The sequence below is a fragment of the Saccopteryx leptura genome, chromosome 8 (genome assembly GCF_036850995.1).
Source record: "Saccopteryx leptura isolate mSacLep1 chromosome 8, mSacLep1_pri_phased_curated, whole genome shotgun sequence".
Classification (NCBI taxonomy): Eukaryota; Metazoa; Chordata; class Mammalia; order Chiroptera; family Emballonuridae; genus Saccopteryx; species Saccopteryx leptura.
This window is the reverse complement of record NC_089510.1, coordinates 38,384,631-38,408,591: the sequence shown is the minus strand read 5'-3', so window position 1 is coordinate 38,408,591 and position 23,961 is coordinate 38,384,631. Positions and strand designations below refer to the sequence as shown.

General features: G+C 42.0%; 2 pseudogenes; one reads left to right on the top strand and one right to left on the bottom strand.

Moving 5' to 3' along the window:
* The first annotated feature begins 10,260 nt into the window (after positions 1-10,260).
* On the top strand, positions 10,261-11,144 carry LOC136379511 (MICOS complex subunit MIC19 pseudogene; annotated as a pseudogene).
* A 2,791-nt stretch (positions 11,145-13,935) lies between these two features.
* On the bottom strand, positions 13,936-23,702 carry LOC136379510 (C-Jun-amino-terminal kinase-interacting protein 1-like; annotated as a pseudogene).
* Between the last annotated feature and the right edge of the window lie 259 nt (positions 23,703-23,961).

Here is a 23,961-nt window from a genome sequence, read left to right as displayed (position 1 = left end):
TGTATGCTGCAATTTCAACTTCAACTAAGCATAATATATCACACTAAATTAATAATATGAATTGGTATTTATTAAAAATGAAGCAAATCTGTAAAAAATAAATAAGGAATAAACTACATACCTATGGTTACATAGTTTTCCTTTGGGAAGAGGAACTGCAAGGTTAGGACACCGGGTGGGAGGAACAATTTTTCTTTTTTTTTTTTTTTAATATTTTTTATTATTATTTATTCATTATAGAGAGGGGAGAGAAAGAGAGAGAAGGGGAAGGAGCAAGAAGCATCAACTCCCATATGTGCCTTGACCAGGAAAGCCCACGGTATTGAACTGGCAACCTCAGCATTTTTAGGTTGACGCTTTATCCACTGCGCCACCACAGGTCAGGCCAATTTTTCTTTTAATATACACTCTTTTGTACATTTTTTTCTAGTGGGAAGGGACAGACAGGGACAGAAAAAGAGGAAAGGAGAGAGATGAGAAGCATCAATTCATAGTTGTGTCACCTTAGTTGTTCATCAGTTGCTTTCTCATATGTGCCTTGACCGGGAGGCTCCAGCAAAGCGAGTGACCCTTTGCTCAAGCCAGAGACACCTTGGGCTCAAGCCAGTGACCCTGCACTCAAGCCCACAACCTTGAGATTTTAAACCTAGGTCCTCAGCATCTCAGGCCAACATTCTATCTACTCGACCACTGCCTGGTCAGGCTCTTTTGTATATTTTTAGTGATTACATTTTTTTTTCCTTTTTAGTTAATGTTTTTATTGTGAATGTGATGTCAAATATGAACTGTTAACATAAGAAGTTTTATTTTATGTCTGTACTGTTTTATATTGTAAATAAATAACTTGGAAATCAATATTTGGATACAAAAAGATAAATGTTTTTTTCCTTTAAAGTAACTCCTACATTACTCACTAGGCAAGGGGGGAGAGTGCTGCATGTGGGGAGTGGGGGACTCAATGGGAGGAAGTACCAGGGCAGAGATGAGAAGGCTCACGAAAGAAAGGTCCCATAGGAAGAACGCCCAGGTGGTCCTGAGCGTGGCTGGTGCAGAACCAGCAAGGGGTAGAAAAGGCAGACCAGTCCCTGCACCCCACCACGGTGAGGATTTTAGTCTTTGCACTAAGAATAGGAAGCTCTTGTTCTTTATATCATATTAAGCAGTTTAGAAATCAATTTGTGTTGTAAGCATTTGAAATTCTAAAGCCACATTATTTTAAATATAATGTCTCTCCAAATTTATTCAAAATATTAACATTATGTGATATCCCATCTGCTTCTCCACCCCTCCCCTTCTCCTTCCTCTCTGTCTCTCTCTTCCCCTCCCGCAGCCAAGGCTCCACTGGGCAAAGTTTGCCCAGGCGCTGAGGATGACTCTGTGGCCTCTGCCTCAGGCGCTAGAATGGCTCTGATTGCGGCAGAGCAATGCCCCAGATGGGCAGAGCATCGCCTCCTGGTGGGCATGCCGGGTGGATCCCGGTAGGACGCATACGGGAGTCTGACTGCTTTCCCGTTTCCAGCTTCGGAAAAATATATATAAAAAAAAGAAATCAATTTGTGTTGTAAGCATTTGAAATTCTAAAGCCACATTATTTTAAATATAATGTCTCTCCAAATTTATCCAAAGTATTAACATTATGTGATATCCAGGCAAATAAGGAATGGTATTATTTGAATAAAGTAACAATTGATAAAAGATTGATATGTAGACCTGTTTTTTTCAATAGAACAATAGCTATTAGCCACATGTAGCTGGCTACTGGACACTTACACTGCAACTTGTCCCAGTTAAGGTCTTCTGTAAGCTTGAAAAGCACACCAAACTTCACAGAATACCAACAAGGTTATAAAATAACACATTAACATTAAAATGCTTATATTAATTAAATGTTAATTATTATTCGGGATATAGTAAGGTTAAATAAAATACAATACCAACTCTTTCTCTTTTTTTAATGTTTATTTTATTGATTTTATTATTTTTTTTTTTTCTGTATTTTTCTGAAGCCGGAAACGGGGAGAGACAGTCAGACAGACTCCGCATGCGCCCAACCGGGATCAACCCGGCACGCCCACCAGGGGGCGAGGAGCCATCCCCAGCGCCCGGGCCATCTTTGTTTGCTCCAGTGGAGCCTCGGCTGCAGGAGGGGAAGAGAGAGACAGAGAGGAAGGAGAGGGGGAGGGGTGGAGAAGCAGATGAGCGCTTCTCCTGTGTGCCCTGGCCGGGAATCGAACCCGGGACTTCTGCACGCCAGGCCAACGCTCTACCACTGAGTCAACCGGCCAGGGCTATTTTATTGACTTTAGAGAGAGGACGGAAGAGAGAGAGAGAGAGAGAGAGAGAGAGAGGAGAACATAAATCTGTTCCTGTATGTGCTCTAACCAGGAATCGAACCAGCAAACTCTGAACTTCCAGACAATGCTCTAATCCACAAGTTATCCAGCCAGGGTAACTAACTTTTTCATCTGTTTCTTTTTATCTTTTTAATGTGGCTACTAGAAAATGTAATTATATTTCATATTTGGCTCACACTATATTTCTATTTGGACAGCACCGATATACAATCTTCATGCTAGTACATATATAATAATTTTTTTTAAATAATAAAATTCATGGTATGTACTTGGCTCCATTATAAGTGCTTTGACATATGTTACTGCGTTTAATCCTCACATGTGCCTACTGAGATAAGCACTGTTATTACCCCATTTTGCAGATTAATAAACTGAAACATAGATGCTGCATGGAACATTTTTGGAAGGGGACACAAGAAACTGGCAACAGAGGTGGTATCTTGAGAAGAAACTGGAGATTAAGGTGTTAAAATAACTTCTAGACCCTAAAAAGAGCCACTGTTACCTGTGCTGCCACATGAACAAACCAAAACTTAGCTAATATTCCTTCCCCTGTGAATATTCCATTTGACCAGAAACGCAGTGTCTTCAGTCAGCCAGTTCCCAAAAGCCAAGCCAACTCGGGCTTTACACTTCCTTGTTCCTTATTTGGGTTGTTTGTTTGTTTGTTTGTTTTTTGAGAGAGGAGAGAGAGAGAAGACTTCAGGGGGAAAAGGAGTGGGAAGCATCAACGCATAGTAGTTGCTTCTTGTATGTGCCTTGACCAGGCAAGCCCAGGGTTTTAAACTGACAGCCTCAGTGTTCCAGGTCGACACTTTATCCACTGTGCCACCACAGGTCAAGCTCCTCATTCTTTATTCAGTAAAAGCTTCCTGCCTTCTGCCCCATCTTGCAGTACTCTGGACCCTTGGGAAAAGAAACTCCCTGCTTCGTAAAGTATTTAATAAAGTTTGTTTCACCTAAATTGTCTTCTTTAATCGTTTTTAACAAAAGTCACTGTTAAAAGGGAAACTGATTTTCATCATTTCTTTTTGTACAGATTGAATGTTGTTACAGTATGAATATGCCATCTTTTATCACTTCAATTTAAATATAAAAATATATTGAGACAGTCTTGGTCACGTAGCTCAGTTGAATAGAGCTGCATCCTGATTCACCAAGGTCGCAGGTTTGATCCCTGGTCAGGGCACTTACAAAAAGTAATCAATGGATGCATATATAAGTGGAACAAGAAAGCAATCTCTCTCTGTCTCTCTCAAGTCAATAAACACAAAAAATATCTATATTGGGACAATCCATAAAACTTGAGCATAAGTTCAAGTATAATTAAGTACAATTGAACCTGATTTGTGGTGGTGTAGTAGATCAAGTGTCGACCTGGAATGAGTCGGGAAACTTTTTGGCTGTGAGAGCCATGAATGCCACATATTTTAAAATGTAATTCTGTGAGAGCCATACAACGACCCGTGTACATTATGCATATCCAATAAAAATTGGTGTTGTCCCAGAAGACAGCTGTGATTGGCTCCAGCCACCCCAACCATGAACATGAGCGGTAGAAAATGAATGGATTGTAATACATGAGAATGTTTTATATTTTTAACGTTATTATTTTTTTAATTAAAGATTTGTCTGCGAGCCAGATGCAGCCATCAAAAGAGCCACATCTGGCTCTGGAGCCATAGGTTCCCGACCCCTGGCTTAGGTCTTTGGTTTAAAAGCCTGGGCTTGCCTGGTCATAGCACGTATAGGAGTTGATGCTTCCTGCTCCTCTTCCATTCACTTTTTCTCTTTCTCTCTCTCCCCCCTCTCTAAAATGAATAAATAAAAAAAATTGTAAAAATTAAGTACAATTGTCTGACCTGTGGTGGCACAGTGGGTAAAAGAGTCAACCTGGAATGCTGAAGTCACCGGTTCAAAACCCTGGGCTTGCCTGGTCAAGGCACATATGGGAGTTGATGCTTTCTGCTCCACCCCCTTTCTCTCTCTCTCTCTCTATCTCTCTCTTCTCTCTAAAATGAATAAATGAATTTTTTTTAAAAAGGTACAATTGAGTACTTAATTGAGAGTAATAGAGAGAAGATCAGCTAGGAGCCAAAAAATAAAAACCATGAAGAATTTGCATGTTCTTCTGATTTGTTACCTGTAATCTGCCAAAATGAAGATATTTCATGAGTATTCAATTTACCTAAATGCCAAAGCTTTCACACAGAGGAGCCAGGCATAGCAACTGCTTCCACAGATTATCATTATCATTTCCACCAAAACAAAAGGTCTGAAAAGAGCAAAAGCATCTTGCTTCAGTTTATGCCTACAGTATTTATCGTAAACTAGGTAATGTTCTTCCTTCCTATAAATGGGAGTTCAACTTCTGCAATGTATATGAATTCATTAAGGTTTTCTTAAAAACATGGCTTAGAAGTCCTGTGCAGCCAGGGTGAGGCTCACTGTGGCTGAGTAGATGATCCCTACTGTTTCAGCCACACTTCTACATTGATCAGCACTATCAGAGAAACCCAGACTGTTAAACTCTTTTAAGTAACATCTGGTACTAACAAAAACTTTACTCTCTAATTCTCTCCCTCCCTTATTCTCTCTCGCTCTCTTGCTCTCCACCTTTCTCTCTCTCTTTCTCCATATGTATACCTCACTGACACTCCTACTATTCACTTTCATCTTGTGAGTATGTATTTCTCTAGATGTCAGGCTCTTTTTCTAAGAGCTGAGGGAGTAGCAGTGGCCTAGACAGACAAAATGATTCTCTCTCATGGCAAATATTCATCTGGAAGTGGACAGAAAAGCCACAAGCAAATAAATAGGCAGACTAATTTCAAATGGCAATCAGTGCTATGTGGGGAGAAGGTTATGAGATACAAAAGTGAAGGGATCCTGAGCAGGTGGTGGCGCAGTGGATGCAGCATCGGACTGGGATGCGAAGGACCCAGGTTCGAGACCCCAAGGTCGCCAGCTTGAGCGCGGGTTCATCTAGCTTGAGAAAAAAAAAAAGCTCACCGGCTTGGACCCAAGGTCGCTGGCTTAAACAAGGGGTTACTCGTCTGCTGTAGCCCCCCTACCCCCCATCAAGGCACATGTGAGAAAGCAATCAATGAACAACTAAGGTGTCGCAATGAAAAACTGATGATTGATGCTTCTCATCTCTCTCCATTCCTGTCTGTCTGTCCCTATCTATCCTTCTCTCTGTCTCTGTAAAAAAAAAAAAAAAAAAAAAGTGAAGGGAAGCTGGCTTACTTAAAATGGGTGATCAGGTAAGGGCTAAAGAGGTGACTTTTAAGGCCCTACCCAGTTGGCTCAGCGGTAGAGCATCTGCCCAGCATGTGGATGTCCAGGTCGATTCCTAGTCAAGGCACACAGAAGAAGTGACCATTTGCTTCTGCACCCCTCCCCCTCTCACCTCTCCTCCCTTTATTTCTCTCTCTCTTCTCCTCTCACAGCCATGGCTCAAATGGAGCAAGTTAGCCTTGAGTGCTGAGGATGGCTTCATAGCATCCACCTCAGGTGCTAAGAAAAGCTTGGTTGCCGAGCAACAGAGCAATGCCCCATTTGGGCAGAATATCACCCCCTAGTAGGCTTGCCTGGTCGATTCCGGTCAAGGTACATGCAGGAGTCTGTCTCTGCCTCCCCTCCTCTCACTGAATAAAAAATAAAAAATAGAGGTGATTTTGAACTGAATGAAGAGGAGGCCAGCCATGAGGCTGTGGAGAGGGAAAACATGTTAAGCAGAAGACAGAGCAGGTACAAAAGCCTTGAAGGGAGGGATAAGTCTGACATGTTTGAGGAGTAGTAAGAGTAACTGTATCCTGGAGCAAGGTGAACCAGAGGATAGTGGGGGGTGAGGTACCCTGAGAGAGGTAGGTTAAGGTCTCTGTCACATTAAAAGATTTGTAAGCCACAGTCACACATTTAGACTCTACGTTTAATGGGATTTTCAAGATTTATATTTTAAAAAGCCTAGCACTCAAATATTGAACACTAGCTAAATGGTGAGCAGTGAAATTATTGTGCAGAATCAGCTGGTGTCTGGGAGTTAATATCCAAGGGCTTCCAATGCTCAGTATGGTTCCCCTCATCCCTTATACCCCCAACAAGGGTAACTCTTGGAAGCTGGGTTGAAAATGCAGAACCTCAGATCCTGCCGCAGACTTACAGGATCATAGTTTGCATTTTAATAAGCTGCCCAGGAAATTGATGGCACATTAAGATTTGAGAAGTGCTTACTAAGCCAGGGAGTCCGGATATTGACTGAATTTTGGAATCACCTTTAGAGCTATATAAAAAAGTATATATTTATACATTTATATAATTATATGTATGCCATCTGTGTCATCCCAGAGAGGCTGGTGCAATCAGTCTTGGGTACAGCCATGACATTGGGAACTTGGGAAGCCCCTTACCTTCCAAAAGTTGAAAACCAATGCCCTAAAGTAGCAATGGTGACCAACAGCTGTTTTTCACACTCAGCTGATTACCCCTGGACCATTTTTCTTTGATTTTCTCTCATAGCGGTTCCCAGGGACTCACCTTGTTTTCCTTTCTCTGGTCGCTAACAAAAAGCGCTTCTCTCCCTGGGATTTTCAAACTGACCACACTAAGAAAAGTAGTCTGCTGGCCCAGAGGACAGACACACTGACTTTAAATATTAAGAAGTAATTGCTCTCTCTACTAGACCGCAGGCTATAAAACAGAACAACACTGAACAAATTACAAAACCCATATATTCTCTCAAAAGTGATCCTACCTGACCTGTGGTGTCTCAGTGACTAAAGCATTGGCCTGGAATGCTGAGGTTGCCAGTTCAAAACCCTGGGCTTGCCCAGTCAAGGCACATATGAAAAACAACTACAAGCTGATGCTTCCTACTCCTGTCCCCCTGCCTCTCTCTCTTTCTCCTCTCTTTAAAATCAATCAATAAATAAAATCTTTTAAAAAATAGAAAGTGATCTTATCATATACTATGATCAAGTGAGATTTATTCTGAGGATGCAAGATTGGCACAATATCCACAAACCAATAAACATGATATACCACATGAACAAAATGAAAGATAAAAATGACATCATATCAATAGATGGAGAAGAAACATTTGATAAAATCCAAACCCTGGCCAATTAGCTTAGTAAGTTAGAATGTCCTTCAGAAATACCAAAATTATGAGTTTAATTAGTCAGGGCACATACAGAAGCAACCAATGAATACACAACTAGGTGCAACAAAAAATAAATACTTCCCTCCCTCTCTCCCTCTCTCTCACTTCTCTGTCTCTCTAAAAGCAGTTAATAAAAAAGAAAAAGAGCCTGACCTGTGGTGACACAGCATATGTAACATCACAGTTTGAAGCCTTGGTCTTGCCCAGTGAGGGTACATATGAGAAGCAACTATGAGCCTGACCTGTGGTGGTGCAGTGAATAAAGTGTTGACCTAGAATGCTGAGGTTGTGGGTTCAAAACCCTGGGCTTGCCTTGTCAAGGCACATACAAGAAGCAACTACTATGAGTTGATGCTTCCAGCTTCTCCCTACTCTTCCCTCTCTCTCTCTCTCTCTCTAAAAATCAATAAATAAAATCTAAAAGAGAGAGAGAGAAGCAACCATGAGTTGATGTTTCTCACTGTTTCATCCCAACTTTCTCTCTCTCTCTCTCCCCTCTCTATGGAATCAATAAATAAAATCTAAAAGAAAATAAGATAAAAAGAAATCCAGCATTCATTTATGGTAAAAACTCTCAGCAAAGAGGGAATAGAAAGAACATACTTCAAAGTAATAAAAGCCATATATGACAAACCCACAGCCAACATCATACTCAATGAACAAAAAATATAAGCATTTCCCTTAAGATTGGGAACAAGACAAGGATGTCCACTTTTACTACTCTTACTTAACATAGTACTGGAAGTCCTAGGCACAACAATCAGACAAGAAGGAGAAATAAAAGACATTCAAATTTGAAAGGAACATATAAAACTGTCACTGTTTGCAGATGACATGGTACCATAAATAGAGAACCCTAAAGATTTCATCAAAAACTACTAGAACTGATAAATAAATTCAGTAAAGTAACAGGATAAAAAATAAATATCCAGAAATAAGTTTCATTTTTATACTCCAGTAATGAACTATCAAAAAGAAAACTAAGAAATGATATTCACAATTACTTCAAAAAGAGTAAAATTTAAAAATAAATTTAAAAATAAAAGAATAAAATACCTAGGAGTATATTTAACAAAGGATATTAAAGATCTATACTCAGGAAATTGTAAGAGACTGAAGAAAGAAATTGAATAAGATACAAACAAGTGGAAGCATATACTATGTTCATAGATAGGAAAAATTAACATTGAAATGTCCAAAGTAATCTATAGACTCAATGCAATATCTATCAAGATTCCAATGACAGAACTAGAACTAGAACAAATATTCCAAAAATTTATATGATACCACAAAAGACCCTGAATAGCCAAAGCAATCTTGAGAGAGAAGAATAAAGTTAGAGGAATCATATTACTGTATTTTTGGCTCCATAAGACGCACCTGACCATAAGACACACCTAGGGTTTTAAGAAGAAAAATAAGAAAAAAAAATATTCTGAACCAAATGGTGTGTTGAAATATTTAATAAGCCTGACCTGTGGTGGCACAGTGGATCAAGCGTCCACCTGGAACACTGAGGTTGCAGGTTCAAAACCCTGGGCTTGCCCAATCAAGGGACATATGGGAGGTGATGCTTTCTGCTCCTCCCCACCTTCTCTCTCTCTTTCTCTCTCTCTCTCTCCTCTAAAATAATAAATAAATAAATAAATAAATAAATAAGATAAAAATATTTAATAAAATACCACATTTTTCACTCCATAAGATACACGGGCATTTTCCCTTCCACTTTTGGGAGACAAATAGTGTATCTTGTGGAGCAAAAATATGGCACCTGATATCAAACTGTACATCAAGGCCACAGTATCAAACCAGCATGGTACGGGCATAAAAACAGACATATTAATCAATAGAACAGAATAGAGAGCCCAGAAATAAGCCCACACCTTTATAATCAATTGATTTTTGACAAAGAAAGCAAGTACATATTTATACAATGGGGTAAAGATTGTCTACTCAATAAATGGTGTTGGGAAAATGGACATGTGGGAAAAAATGAAACTAGACCACCTTCATACAGCTGACACAAGAGTAAACTCAAAATGGACTAAAGACTTTTTTTTAAGATCTTAGGTATTGATTTTACAAAGAGGGTTGGGGGAGCAAGAAGTATCAACTCATAACTGCTTCACTTTTAGCTATTCTTTGCTTGCTTATTGTATGTGCCTTGACCAGGCAAGCCAAGGGTTTCAAACAGGCAACTTCAGCATTCCAGGTCGATGCTCTATCCACTGCGCCACCACCAGCCAAGCATGAACTTAAAGACTTAAATGTTAAACTCAGCATCATAAAAATCCAAGAAGAAAACACAAGCAGTAAAATCTCGGGCATTTCTTGTGACAAATGTTTTTTTTCTGATATATCTCCTCTGGCAAGGGAAACAAAAGGAAAAATAAACAAATAGATCTACATCAAACTAAAAACTTTGTGCACAGCAAAGAAAACCAGCAATAAAATGAAAAGACAACCCACTGAACGGGAGAATAAATTCGCTAGTACATCTGATAAGGGGTTAATATCCAAAATGTATAAAGAACTTATAAAACTTAACACACAAAAAAAACAAGCAATCCAATTTAAAAATGGGCAAAAGGGAGGACCAGCACCTTCTCCTTGTTCCTTGGGGATGTGGCCTTGCTTCCTCTGTGCAAGGCAAGCAGCAGGCCATGTTTGAATGTATGTGTGCTCATGATGCCTGATGTGCTCGTGAGTCCATGCCAGGACTCCGTGGAGACAGAAGTAACCATGTGCGGGACCTCCGGCACCCAGCAGGTCACCTTTGAGGCAGACAGGAATAAGAGCACCACCACTGTGCAGAGCATCCGGCTTTCAGAACATGTGACTGATTGTATGAAAGAAACCTCTCCATCTGGCTCGAAGTCTCAGGAATATTCTGGTACTTATGGCACTTTGGTTCTTTTTATTTTTCAACTTTTTTACTTATCAATTTTTAAAAAAAGAATGAAAGCAGGGAAAGAGAGAGAGAAATGTTGATTTGCTGTTCTACTTACTTATGCATTCACTGGTTGATTCTTGTATGTGCCCTGACCAGGGATTGAATTCACAACCTTGGCATATTAAGACCATGCTCTAACAACTGACTGAGCTACCCAACCAGGACCTGGTGCCTCAGTTTCTGATGAAGAATTGAAAAGAAGAGTAGCTGAGGACTTAGCACTGGAGCAAGCCAAGAGAGAGTGTGAAAATCAGACATAATTAAAGCAAGGCAAAGAACTGGATCAAGAAAGGGCACTTGCCAATGAGCAGTTAACCAGAGTTATTACCCAAGAGAGGGTATCAAGTGAGTAGAACTGCACCAAGGCTATAGCAACTAGCTAAGCTTCTGGTAGAGAAATCGAGTGATAAAGAAGCAGAATGCATTCTACAAAGAGCAGCTGGCCAGACTGGAGAAGAGAAGCTCAGAATTCTGCAGTCACTACTCAACAATATCAGAAAGTTGCTGAAGAGGTGGAAGCAAAGTTCAAGCAGTATGAAGTTCACCTAGTCGTGCAGAACTGCAAACCCAAATTCTCCAGTGTTACTGCCAGGACACCCAGCAGCCCCTCAACTGCTCTGCTCGGGACAACGAGCACATGCGCTGTATCGATCGGGCCAAACAGAGTGATTGAGCAAAACTCCTTCAACATGAATTCCAAAGGTGGAACATTTTTTTTTCCTAGTAAGAAAGTAGCATTTAAAAAGAAGACCTCTAAAGAAAAGCACCAGAGAGCAGATTCAACAGAAGCATATCACAGTTTGATTAAAGTGTGATTTGAAAAGCCAAGGCCTAGATCAGGGATCAGATGTGAAGGTCATGCTGCTGTATTAATAAACCCTTTTTGTAATGACAGAAAGTGGGCAAAAGGCCTGAATAGATGTTTCTTCAAAGAGGACATACAGATGGCCAATAGACATATGAAAAAATGTTCAACATCACTAATCATCAGAAGTATGTAAACTAAACCATAAGGAGATATCTCCTCACACCTGTCAGAATGGCTATCATCAATAAATCAACAAAAAACAAGTGTTGACGAGGCTGTAGGAAAAAAGGAACCCTCCTGCACTGCTGGTGGGAATGCAGACTGGTATAGCCACTTTGAAAAACAATATGGAGTTACCTCAAAAAAATTAAAAATGGAACTGTCTTATAACCCAGCAATTCCACTTCTGGGAGTTCATCTGAAGAAATGGGAAACAGTGTTTCAAAAGAATATATACACCCTGATGTTCATTGCAGTGCTATTCACAATAGCCAAGATTTGGAAGCAGCTCCAGTGTCTATCAGTGGACAAGTGGATAAAAAAGGCATGGTATATTAACACAATGCATTACTTACTACTCAGCCATAAAAAAGAAAACCTTACCTTTTGCAACAGCATGTATGGAACTAGAAGGCATTATGCTAAGTAAAATAAGTCAGTTAGAGAAAGACAAATACCGTATGATTTCACTCATATGTGGAATCTAATGAACAAAATAAACTAATAAACAAAATAGAGACAGTCTCATAGATAGAGACTGACAGCTGTCAGAAGGGAGGGAGATGGGGCATCTGAGGGTGGTGGAGGGATTGAGCAAAAAGGTACAAGACAGAAAACTGGTGAACATGGAAAGAAGTGTGGTGGCTGCTGGGCGAAGGCGTGGGAGGAGAGTGGAGGAAGAGGGTACAGGGGATAGATGGTGAGGGAGAGCCCTAACTTGTGGCCATGGACACACAGTACAGTGTACAGATGATGTGTTATCAAATTGGGCACCTGAAACGTGTGTAATTTTGTTAACCAGTATCACACCAATAAATTCAATTTTTTTTAAAAAGTGATCCTAAAATTTCTAATTCCCCTCAAATGGAAAGCCTACGATGAAGAACTCAACTCTCTTGTCAGCACCCAGATTATCAACTTGTCAGGAGTTCAGAAAAGGCCTTTGTTTCAAACGTAATAATATAGCAGAAAAATAGGTAGTACTCTGCAATTAATTTGCATCTCTGAGGAGTCCCAGTCTCCCCAAATTTCATCCATCACAGAAATGAGCCCCCTGGGCATTTCCTGTACGACCTTTGACCTGGAGCAGACAATAAAGGTAGCATGATTGCTAAATTGTAGCCAAAAACCCACAACAGCTCTTAATAAAATGATTTATTTTCACATTAAACTTCTCCTGTTGAATCAAGATGCATGTAAGGCAAAAAGAAAAGGAAAGAGACACTCCAGACTGCCACTCAATGATTTAGTCTCATGTCTTCAACTCAGCACTTTAAAAGTCCTAGCTTAAATCACTTCTTTAAAGATCATTATTTATTTAAGAGGAAAACTACAGAGAACAGCATCTCGTTTCTCTTTATTTTATTTTTATTAATTTATTTTTAATTCTAATTGGCATACAGTGTTGTATTAGTTTCAGGTGGTTCAACATTAATATACCTTACAAAGTGATCACTGCAATAAGTCAAGTCACCATCTGTCAGCAGACGGAGTTATTGCGATGTTATTGACTCTGTTCCCAACTCTGTACAGTACATTGCCCTACTTATTTTATAACTAGAAGTTTGTACTTCTTAATCCTGGTTGTCTTTTCAGCCCCTCCCTTCACCCCATTTTTCTCGAGTTTTCTAAACTTGGAGCCTTAACAAGTTGTTATTTTAAAATCTATCTCCTGACAACATGTTAGCAAAAGTATTTAAAACGATCTTTGAAAAATCACAGCAAAATGGTCACTTTATGAAAATGCGAATTTCACTGACAACAAATATAAAAATAACTACATTGGGAGAGGACTGAAAATTTAAGACGTATTTTCTTTACTAATGATAAATATGAATATTTATTGACTAATAGCACAAAAAATTAAAATATATATTTTTTAATTTTTTTTTAGATTTTATTTATTCATTTTAGAGAGAGGAGACAGAGACAGAGACAGAGAGAGAAGGGGGGAGAGAAGGAAGGAGGAGCAGGAAGCATCAACTCCCACATGTGCCTTGACCAGGCAAGCCCAGGGTTTTGAACTGACGACCTCAGCATTCCAGGTCGACGCTTTACCCACTGTGCCACCACAGGTCAGCCTAAAATATATTTTGTGAAATATTTTTGCTATGCAGGGCTTTAAAAAAGAGAGAAGAGTCCTGGCTGGGTAGCTCAGTTGGTTGGAGCACTGTCCCATACACCATGTTGGCAGGGTTCAATCTTGTGTTAGGGCACATACAGTAATCAACTAATGAATGCATGAATAGGTGGAACAACAAATCAATGTCTCTCTCTCTCTCCCTCTCTTTCTCTCTCTAAAATAAAAAAAAGTTTTAAGCAAAAAAACACAAATCAAAAAGAAAAAATAAAATAAAAAGGAGATAAGGGAGTCAGAGTTGTTACAAGCCATTGCTTTTTACAATGGTGACACTATAGCATGCCTTCTTCCTAATGTTCACACCGTGAAAAATATTCTACTCTTTGAGTCCATTTGGATGGTGTTCTTATGTTGGCTTTGAGTCTAGAGCAAGAGTAATTGGAGTTAATTAAGGAATTAAGCTCATTCATGCTGTATCATCCTGGCCTTTGTCAATCCACCTTGTTTATTCTTGCAGTCACATGGCAATCACCAGCACCACTCTGGGATACTTTGAATTTAATTCCCCTCCTAAAAACTAAGTTCTCTACTGCTAGTAATGTCATCTTAAGCATAACAATGCAATCAGTTAACTTCATCACATTTTCTTTGCTTTGTTCCTGATCAAGTTTATTGCTGCCCTAGGACCTTAGCACTGGATCTGCCCTCTGCCTAGAACGTTCTTGCCTCAGTGTTTTCCATTTAATTCTCAGTTCCTTCCTCAGAGAACCTTTGCCTGACCACCCAATCTAAAGTAGTCCCCCAGAGACTTCTATCAGGTTACCCTATTTATTGTCCCCCACCAATGGTCACTGCCAGAAATGATTTGGTTTCGTTTTTGTTTTTGTTTTTGTCTCTCCTGACACTAAGACAGGGCTTCCTATACTTGGGCTCTGTCTACTTACAACTCTATCCCCAGCACCTAAAGTTGTAACTGAGACATGACGGCGCTCAACTATTGCTCACTACTTTTCAGAAAGAGATGTGGAATTTTTGTTATCATTTCATCCATTTGTGATAACTGAAATAAACCAACATAACTCATTACTTTTTTTTTTTTTTTTTTTTGTATTTTTCTGAAGCTGGAAACGGGGAGAGAGAGACAGACTCCCGCATGCGCCCGACCGGGATCCACCCGGCACGCCCACCAGGGGCGATGCTCTGCCCACCAGGCGGCGATGCTCTGCCCCTCTGGGGCGTCACTCTGCCGCGACCAGAGCCACTCTAGCGCCTGGGGCAGAGGCCAAGGAGCCATCCCCAGCGCCTGGGCCATCTTTGCTCCAATGGAGCCTTGGCTGCGGGAGGGGAGGAGAGAGACAGAGAGGAAGGAGGGAGGGGGGTGGAAAAGCAAATGGGCGCTTCTCCTATGTGCCCTGGCCGGGAATCGAACCCGGGAATCGAACCCGGGTCCCCCGCACGCCAGGCCGACGCTCTACCGCTGAGCCAACCGGCCAGGGCCTAACTCATTACTTTTAATGCATCAGAGAGACAACAGAATTTTTTCACATATTATTACTTTTTTGAAAACTCGAAAATTATTATTCATTAATAATGAAACATCAAATGATGGAGGTAGAGTCCTGGCTGGATAGCTCGGTGGGGTAGAGCATCATTGTGAAGTGCAGAGACTGCCGGTTCGGTCCTGAGTCAGGGCACATACAGAAGCAGACAGATGTTCCTGTCTCTCTTTCTCTTTCCCTTCCTCACTTGCTGAAATCAATAAAGTAAAAAAGAAAAAATCATGGAAGTAGAATTGCAAACCTGAGTTTCTTCCCCCACTCCATCCTTCAAAATCAGAGAATAACAACAAAAAAAGATTGTTTATTTGATGCCATTTTAATCTCTGTCACTGTGACTAAAACTCAGATCAGATTCACTGTCTCTGAAAGATATCGGTCCTGGCCAGGGAGCTCCTCGGTTGGCTGGGGTGTTGTCCTGGCATGCCAAGGTTGCAGGTTTGGGGCACGTGCCGGAATCAACCAATGAGTGCTTGGATAAGTGGAACAGAAGTTGATGTCTCTCTCTCTCTCTCTTCCTTCCTCTCTCTAAAACCAACCAATAGCCTGACCTGGCAGTGGCGCAATGGACAGATCATCAAACTGGGATGCGGAGGACCCAGGTTTGAGACCCCGAGATCGCCAGCTTGAGCGCAGGCTCCTCTGATTTGAACAAAAGCTCACCAGCTTGGACCCAAGGTTGTTGGCTCAAGCACAGGGTTACTTGGTCTGCTGAAGGCCCACGGTCAAGGCACAAATGAGAAAGCAATCAATGAACAATTAAGGTGTTGCAACGAAAAACTAATGATTGATGCTTCTCATCTCTCTCCGTTCCTATCTGTCCCTATCTATCCCTCTCTCTGACTCTCTCTGTCACTGTAAATAATAATAATAATAATAATAATAATAATAATAATAATAATTAAAACCAACCAATAAAGAGAAATTTAAAAGATGTCAGACAATGGTGATATAGAACAGAGAGAGAGGATTAAAAAAATCTTATTGTGAAAGCCACCTTAATAATATTGATAGCTCATAGAACATTTTATAAATAAATTTATCTCAGAGGAAAGTATTTTTATAGTCATAAGAGACTGTAACTGGTTACCAATATATTGTTTTGTTTCTAAAAAACTATTTATATATTGTAGCCCAAAAAAAGGACCCCATACTAAACCTGGCCAACTACCTGGGGCAGAAGGGGGCCGGTTCTTACAAACACAGAGACCTAAAGTAACCATAGAATGGTCTGAAATGAAAACATTTTCACTAAAAGTGGGTCATGGCAGGTTGTCTAGTACCTTCCTTGACAAAGATCCATCCTTACCTTACCTGAGCCGGTCTGTTGTTTTTCTGCATCTACAATAACATACCTTTGGAATGTCAGAGTAATCCCTTTTTCTCCAGACCCCTCAGGGCACAATCTCCCACCAGAGCAGAAGACTGTGGAATCTCTCATTGTTATCTTGTTCCTCTGCATACCATCTCTGTGTGTTGTAAATGTTAATAGTTAACTATCCTGTGCCACCAATGTAAAAGAAGTATTTGTCTCTCCAATCTCAGGAATTTTCCCACTTTGCCTTCTCTTGCCTCCTGAATCTGCCACTAATGAATTTCATGTAACCCTCTCTCCATCTCCTCCTTTGATTCTAATGTATAAAATAAACTGCAAAACTGCGTTTCTCCCAAGCATTTTCTCAGTTCATTGAGATTTTGCTTGCTGGCAATTCTCATTGGTTTGGTTCAAATAAATTCAAAACTTCTCGACAGGTTTGGACATGTCTTCCCTAGACAGCATACTTTGCCTTGTATGCACTGCTGACAATCTGATAAACCGCAGCAATTTGGGGATGAAGACAAATTTGCTTTATTTTATATTGTAATCCACTGCCAAAGTTTATGTACCATTTAGGTTTTCTATAAAATGCCTACTTCTTATATTTCTAATCGCTTTCATCCCAGCTGCATATTCCACGTGTTTTTAAAAACATTTTAAATCTTTTTTTTTTTTTTTTTTTTTTTTTTACAGAGACAGATAAATAGGGACAGACAGGAACAGAGAGAGATGAGAAGCATCAATCATTAGTCTTTTTTTTTTCTTTTTTTTTAAGATTTTATTTATTCATTATAGAGAGGAGAGAGAGAGAGAGAGAGAGAAGGGGGAGGAGCAGGAAGCATCAACTCCCATATGTGCCTTGACCAGGCAAGCCCCAGGTTTTGAACCGGCAACCTCAGTGTTTCCAGGTTGACGCTTTATCCACTGCGCCACCACAGGTCAGGCTAAAGACATTTTATTTTTTAAACCATATCTGTGGCTTTCACATATAACATCACTTATTACTGGCTATTATATTCCTGCAGAAGGATGAAGAGATCATTTGCTAATTGGACTTTTGTTTACCTTGTTAGGTTTTTCACTGACTCTAATGAGCCAGATGTGATCCAGTTGTGAAAACAACGCTTTCTTAACCATCTGTGTGTTCATCTCTCCATTTCCTTCTCCAGCTGTATTGCTCTCTGCTTCCTTGTGCAAATAACAATGTTGTAATATTTCCCAAGAGAACATGCCACTTCTTAGCTTTTACTTCCTTGTCCACAAGGAACTTGGAGTCATATGCACTTACCCCTCCAGGATCTTCCGCATCTCCTTCCATGATACTAAAAGAATCGCAGTTGCAATACTGGCATCCTAGCTTGTAAGGGTAAGACAGCTCTGAGGCTGATTAAATCAACTGGGGTTATAGCCTGCTTCTAAATTCAGCTAGGCACCATGAGGAGCTTTAGCAAAGATGTTTACCTCTTCTGAAGAATGCACATAGATCATTTATGCAAACTAAGAGCAAGTCATGCTATACTAGTATTAATGAATGATGAAAGTATGTTTGTTTTAAAACTATTTCCACCAGCATCAAAACCCACTGGAAATATTTTAATGCCATTAACAAATGTTATACATAAATAATCATAAGCTTATAAATCAACTATACCAGTAGAGCTCATCTCTTTAAAATTAATTTAACCAATATGCTTATATTAGTTAATATATTTCCATTACAAATGCTCAAACTTAGAGGAAAAGAAAGTAACCTCTGATTCACTAGAAGAATAGAAAAGAAAAACAATTATTTATATAATAATAACTAATCTGTATTGATAACTATGTATCAGACCCTGTGTAAAGAGATTTACATTTATTGTCTCTTCTAATCTTCATAAGGACCCTAAAGTATTTTTTAGTTTAGTTTTGTTTTGTTTTGTTTTGTTTTTTACAGAGACAGAGAGAGAGAGGCAGAGAGAGGGATAGATAGGGACAGACAAACAGGAACAGAGAGAGATGAGAAGCATCAATCATCAGTCTCTCATTCCGACACCTTAATTGTTCATTGATTGCTCTCCCATATGTACCTTGACCATGGGGTACAGAAGACCGAGTAACCTCTTGCTCGAGACAGCGATCTTGGGTCCAAGCTGGTGAGCTTTGCTCAAACCAGATGAGCCCGCGCTCAAGCTGGCAACCTCAGGGTCTCGAACCTGGGTTCTCCGCATCCCAGTTCGATGCTCTATCCGCTGCACCACCGCCTGGTCAGGCAGGACCCTAAAGTAGACACTATTATTACGACCACTTAACAGAAAAGTAATCTGATAATTACTTTGACCAAATTCACATGGTAGATAAGTAATGCAGGCAAGATTCTATATAGAATATCAAGAAAATATTTTTATACATCCTGATCCTCAAATCATAAAGTCTATAAATAATAAACCACTATGTTGTGCACCTAAAACTAATATTTATATAATATTGTATGTCAACAATACCTCAATAAAAAAGGAGAAAACCAGAAAAATGAAAATATTCTTTGGGTTTTTTAAACTATGATAAAGTAGTATAGAGATGAAAAGCTATGGAAGCTGAATTACTTACGCCAATAGTTTTAATTATAACTTTTAAACATATATAAAGTAGAGAGAACACTATAATGCATCTTCATATACCCATTATGCAGACACTATACATATCAAACTTTTATCACTTTCTTTTGTCTGCCCTTTTTTTTTTTTGCAAAACTATTTTATTTATTTATTTTAGCTTATTTACTTCAGCATTCCAAACAAGGTCCACACATTGCATTTGTTGATTTTTTTTAAAGGATGTTATTTATTCATTTTAAAGAGGAGAAAGAAGATGGGAGGAGCAGGAAGCATCAACTCCATGTGTTCCTTGACCAGGCAAGCCCGGGGTTTTGAACCAGCGACCTCAGCATTCCAGGTAGATGTTTTATACACTGCGCCACCACAGGTCAACCTGCAAAACTATTTTAAAGTGCACCCTACATACCATATTATTTTACATTTATATATTTCAGCTTGCAGCTCCTAAAAATGTAGCTGTTTTTTTTACTGAAGAAATGTCAATATCCACCAAACAAAATTAAGAATAAATCTTTGGTGTTGGCTAATAAGGTAGGTCATGCATTTCCCTGTCTTAACTTGTTCTTGCAGTTAGCTTATTCAAACCAGGATCTAAATAAGGTTCACATATCACATTTGCTTGTAATGTCTCTTAAGTCTGTCTGAATCCAGTAGGCCACACAAACATTTTTCTCTCAGTCTTTGATTTGTCTTATAGCTAGCTGTGCTTGTGTTCTTCCCCGAGCCATCACTTAATGGATTTCTTTCTCCAGTGATTTTTGTAAATGGAAGTGAGCCCCAGAGACTTCATTAGATTGAGGATCACAGTTCTTAGCAAGAACACCTAGTATGTGGTGTTTTTTCACCTTGTGTCACATCAAGCACCACAATGTCTGATTGTTTCTCTATATTTATGTTCAAATTGATTAGAGGATTTATGTAGTAAATGCTGAATCCCTCCCCCATTCTAAATATCACCATCAGCCTTTCATCTACTGATTTTATCCACTGATGATAGTTTCCTTTTTTTTTTTTTTTTTTTTTTTTTTGTTCTGTCTAGGCAGGAAATGGCACTTTAGTGGCTGTGGCTAGGGTGACAGGACCAGGATGGTGCTACAACCGAAGCAGACAAAAGGCCCAGTCAGGAAGCCCCCTTTTCTGTTGGGGATAGGGTCCTGCTGTAGCTCTCTCCTTCCTCCATGGACCCCACGCCTGCTAGGGGACAGTGTGCCAGTGAGCTTGGCAGTGGAGCCATCCAGAGGCCACACAAATGACAGGGCTAGGAACAGGAACTACACCTTCACCTGCTGTCATTTCTTCACTAGAAGGTCCTGGGAAGGTGGCTGGGCACAGGCTGAGCTCAGGGCCTTTGGTTGGGATTAGGAGTTGGGGGCAGGTAGGCACTCACATGTGGCATGGACTTCATCAAAGTAGAAGCCAGTGGCCAGAGAGCCAGAGGCCCTGGCAGGGCAAGTGAGGTCCAGGAAGAGACTGAGCCCTCTGCTCCTGGGATGGGCATTCTTCTTGGCCAAAAGTCTGACTAGCTCCACACCCTGCCCAATCCCTTGGCTGCCCACTATGTCCTCCACAGATGAATCTAACCCTTTATATTACAATAAACTGTGTTTGCTTCTCCTCATAACCCCTACCTTTCCACCCTCACCAACGGTCAACAACCTCTGCTTCCCCATCCTCTGGTAGTGGCAGGGGCCCCTCCTCAAGCAGTGCCACCTCCTCTCAGCAGCCAGCTGTCCTGGCACTGGCCTGAGGGGAGGGCAGCACTGCTTCTCCAAGTACCTATCTTCTGTGGGGCTCCCCACAAGTTCCGTCAAGGCCTTGGTGTATTCTTCAGGCCCAAAGACATGCATGACAGGCAAACTGCTGGTGGGTGGATGCTTAATGAGAAACGCAAAGTACTTGTTCTTCGGATGGTATCCATAGAACAAGGTTTTGTTTTGTTTTGTTTTATTTTGTTTTGACAGAGACAGAGAGAGTCAGAGAGAGGGTCAGATAGGGACAGACAGGAAGGGAGACAGATGAGAAGCATCAATTCTTTATTCTGGCACCTTAGTTGTTCACTGATTGCTTTCTCATATGTACGTTGACCGGGGGGCTACAGCAGAGCGAGTGACCCCTTGCTCAAGCCAGCGACCTTGGACTTCAAACCAGCGACCTTTAGACTCAAGCTAGCTACCACGGGGTCATGTCTATGATACCACACTGGAGCCAGCGACCCCACGCTCAAACCGGTTACCGAACCTGAGTCTTCTATGTCTCAGTCCGATGCTTTATCCACTGCGCCACCGTCTGGTCAGGCAAGATGTTTTTTAACTGGAAAAAGTGGCTACATTTATTCTCCTTGACCTCCTGGGAGACACCAGCCTTGAGGTCTATCTTCACACTCCTCACTGCTGACCTCTAGGTGGCAGTAGAGGGCGGTCTAAAGAGCACCCTGAGCGAAGAGTGGTGGCAATTTTTACCTAAGGCAGCACAGAGAATGTCATTGGTAGGGAACCTGGACTGAGCCCAAGAACTTCACCCGAAACTCATCCACCCAGTCGCTGTTTTTGGTCAGGGCTGCCATATATTCAGGGTCCTTGGTGACCCTGATGGCAGAGCAGACAGGAAAGATGACCTGGACCCTTATACATATTGTAGGCCTCATACCAGTAGTCCTCAACCTGCAATTTCACCAGCATAGGGTCACCCATTTCCAGTTCAAGTTCGTCTTAATGTCTCGACCCAAGTCTGAATGTGGTCCAGTGTGTCTGCTCCTGCTCCTCCCGGTTGATGACACAGAAGAATACATTGGACTCTGCACTAGAGGAGCGTGAGCGGCCACTCAAGGAGGCATTCAGGCTCACCAGCTCCAACTGCGCATGCACATCCACCATCAGTGTGGATTTTGACCGAGTCCTAGGACAGCGCGCTGGTGTCTGAACTCAGCGAGGCCCATGGAGGCGGTGGTGGCTCCCGTAGGTTCCCCCGCCACCCTCCACCTTGAGGCTCAGCCCGCTCTGGGGGTGGGTGACAAGAAGCCCTCATCCTCTTCACTGAAGGAGCGGTGCGGGCGCCCTGCCTTTGAGGGGCAGGCGGCAGGGTCTGGATCCGAGCGACCGACTACCAGCTCTCAGCTGGCAGCAGAGGCGGTGGGCTCTGCGGGACGTGGGGGTCAATGCCCCAGTGTCAGGCAGATCTCAGTGGCCTCACGCATGTCGCCCTGGCAGTGTATGCGGTCTCCCTGCGAGTGGCCCAGGCCACGAGGGGGTAGCCTGAGGGCCGCTGGGAGGCGCCATCTGGGCGGCAGCACTGTGGCGGCGTGGCTGTGGGTGGGGCGGCCTGGGTGCGTGGTGGGGCCGGGCTGCTCGGCGGTGGCAGATCTTCGCTCCGGCAGACGTGTTCACGTGGGGTGTCTGCTCGCCTTCCTCCAGGGGTGAGGGTGACCGAGACACCCCAGCCTGCCAGCTGTGCTTCTGGCCCGGAGAATTGTTCAGCGTGCCCTGTGACAGGCACCTGCTGGAGAGGTTGAGCGCGGTGGGCCGCTTGGGCCCGGAGGAGTCCCCACCGCCCTGGCCCTGGCCGCGGGCCGCCAGCTCCTGGCAAGGCTGGGCCTCCAGCGGTCCTGTACCCCGAGCTGCGCCGCGTACTCGTCCTGATCTTTACCTCGTCCTTGGCGCGGGGAGTGTGCACCACCGCGTCTACCGGGTCCCTCTGCAGCATCTCTGCCTTCAGCCCCCCGCGCCGTCGGCACCGCCCGCCCCCACCTCCTCTCCCAGGCCAACAGCTGCGCTGCGCAGACAGAGGGGCGTCAAAGAGGACTAATTCTTTCTATTTAATTATATAAAGTTTAGATTAAAAGTTGATGAATTAGCCTGACCAGGAGGTGGCGCAATAGAGCGTTGGCCTGGGATTCATAGGACCCAGGTTCGAAACCCCGAGGTCGCCAGCTTGAACGTGGGATCATCTGGTTTGAGCACAATTCACCAGCTTGAGCCCAAGGTCGCTGGCCTGAGCAAGGGGTCACTCGCTCTGCTGTAGCCCTTTCCCCCCAGTCAAGGCACATATGAGAAAGCAGTCGAACAACAAAGGTGCTACAACAAAGAATTGATGCTTCTCATCTCTCTCCCTTCCAGTCGATCTATCTCTCTCTCTTATTTCTGTCACACACACACACACACACACACACACACACACACACACACACACACACAGATTGTACTAACAAAATAAGCTTATAAAAAGATTCCTGCGAAACGATAAATCCAGTTGTTGCTCTATAACTATGATCAAATTAGTAAGCAAACTATGCCAAACTAGTAAGTTTGGCAATTACAGTTATGCAATCAGTAACAAATCAAAGGTACATCATCAATCATGCTTTCACCTCTGGCCAAACTCGCATTATAATTAAAGAGCACGGTCCTCTCTGGCTGATGCACATCAAGGGTTAACATTTGAGCAAGAACTTCTCCTCCCTCTCACTATGCTAGGCTTGCCCTTCTGATTCTTGCTTGTTCAAGGCCAAAGAGGACAGCTTGACTGGGAGAATTTGTGGAAACTTATTACATGAAACAGAAATCCTAATTTATGTTACTTGCTAGTTTTAGTTCTTGTAACAACTGAATAGACTCTGACCTTCAGATGGGCCAGCTCCGAGAGATAAGGGCACTTCATCCGCTTATCTGAACAAACTTGTGCTAAATCCCCTCAGCCAAGGACCCTCGCCCCCTCCTTCTGATTCCTTTATTCTAGTTTTGAGTATCCCCTCCCCTTCTGCCTCCTTATAAAACCCCTTGCCTGCACCGTAAGGGTCAGATGAGTTTTGGAGGACATGAGTCCCCGTATCTTCTCAGGTGGCTAGCACTTGAATAAACCTCTTTCCTTCTCACCAGCACCTGTGTCATGTAATTGGTTCTCATGGCTACAGGCCACT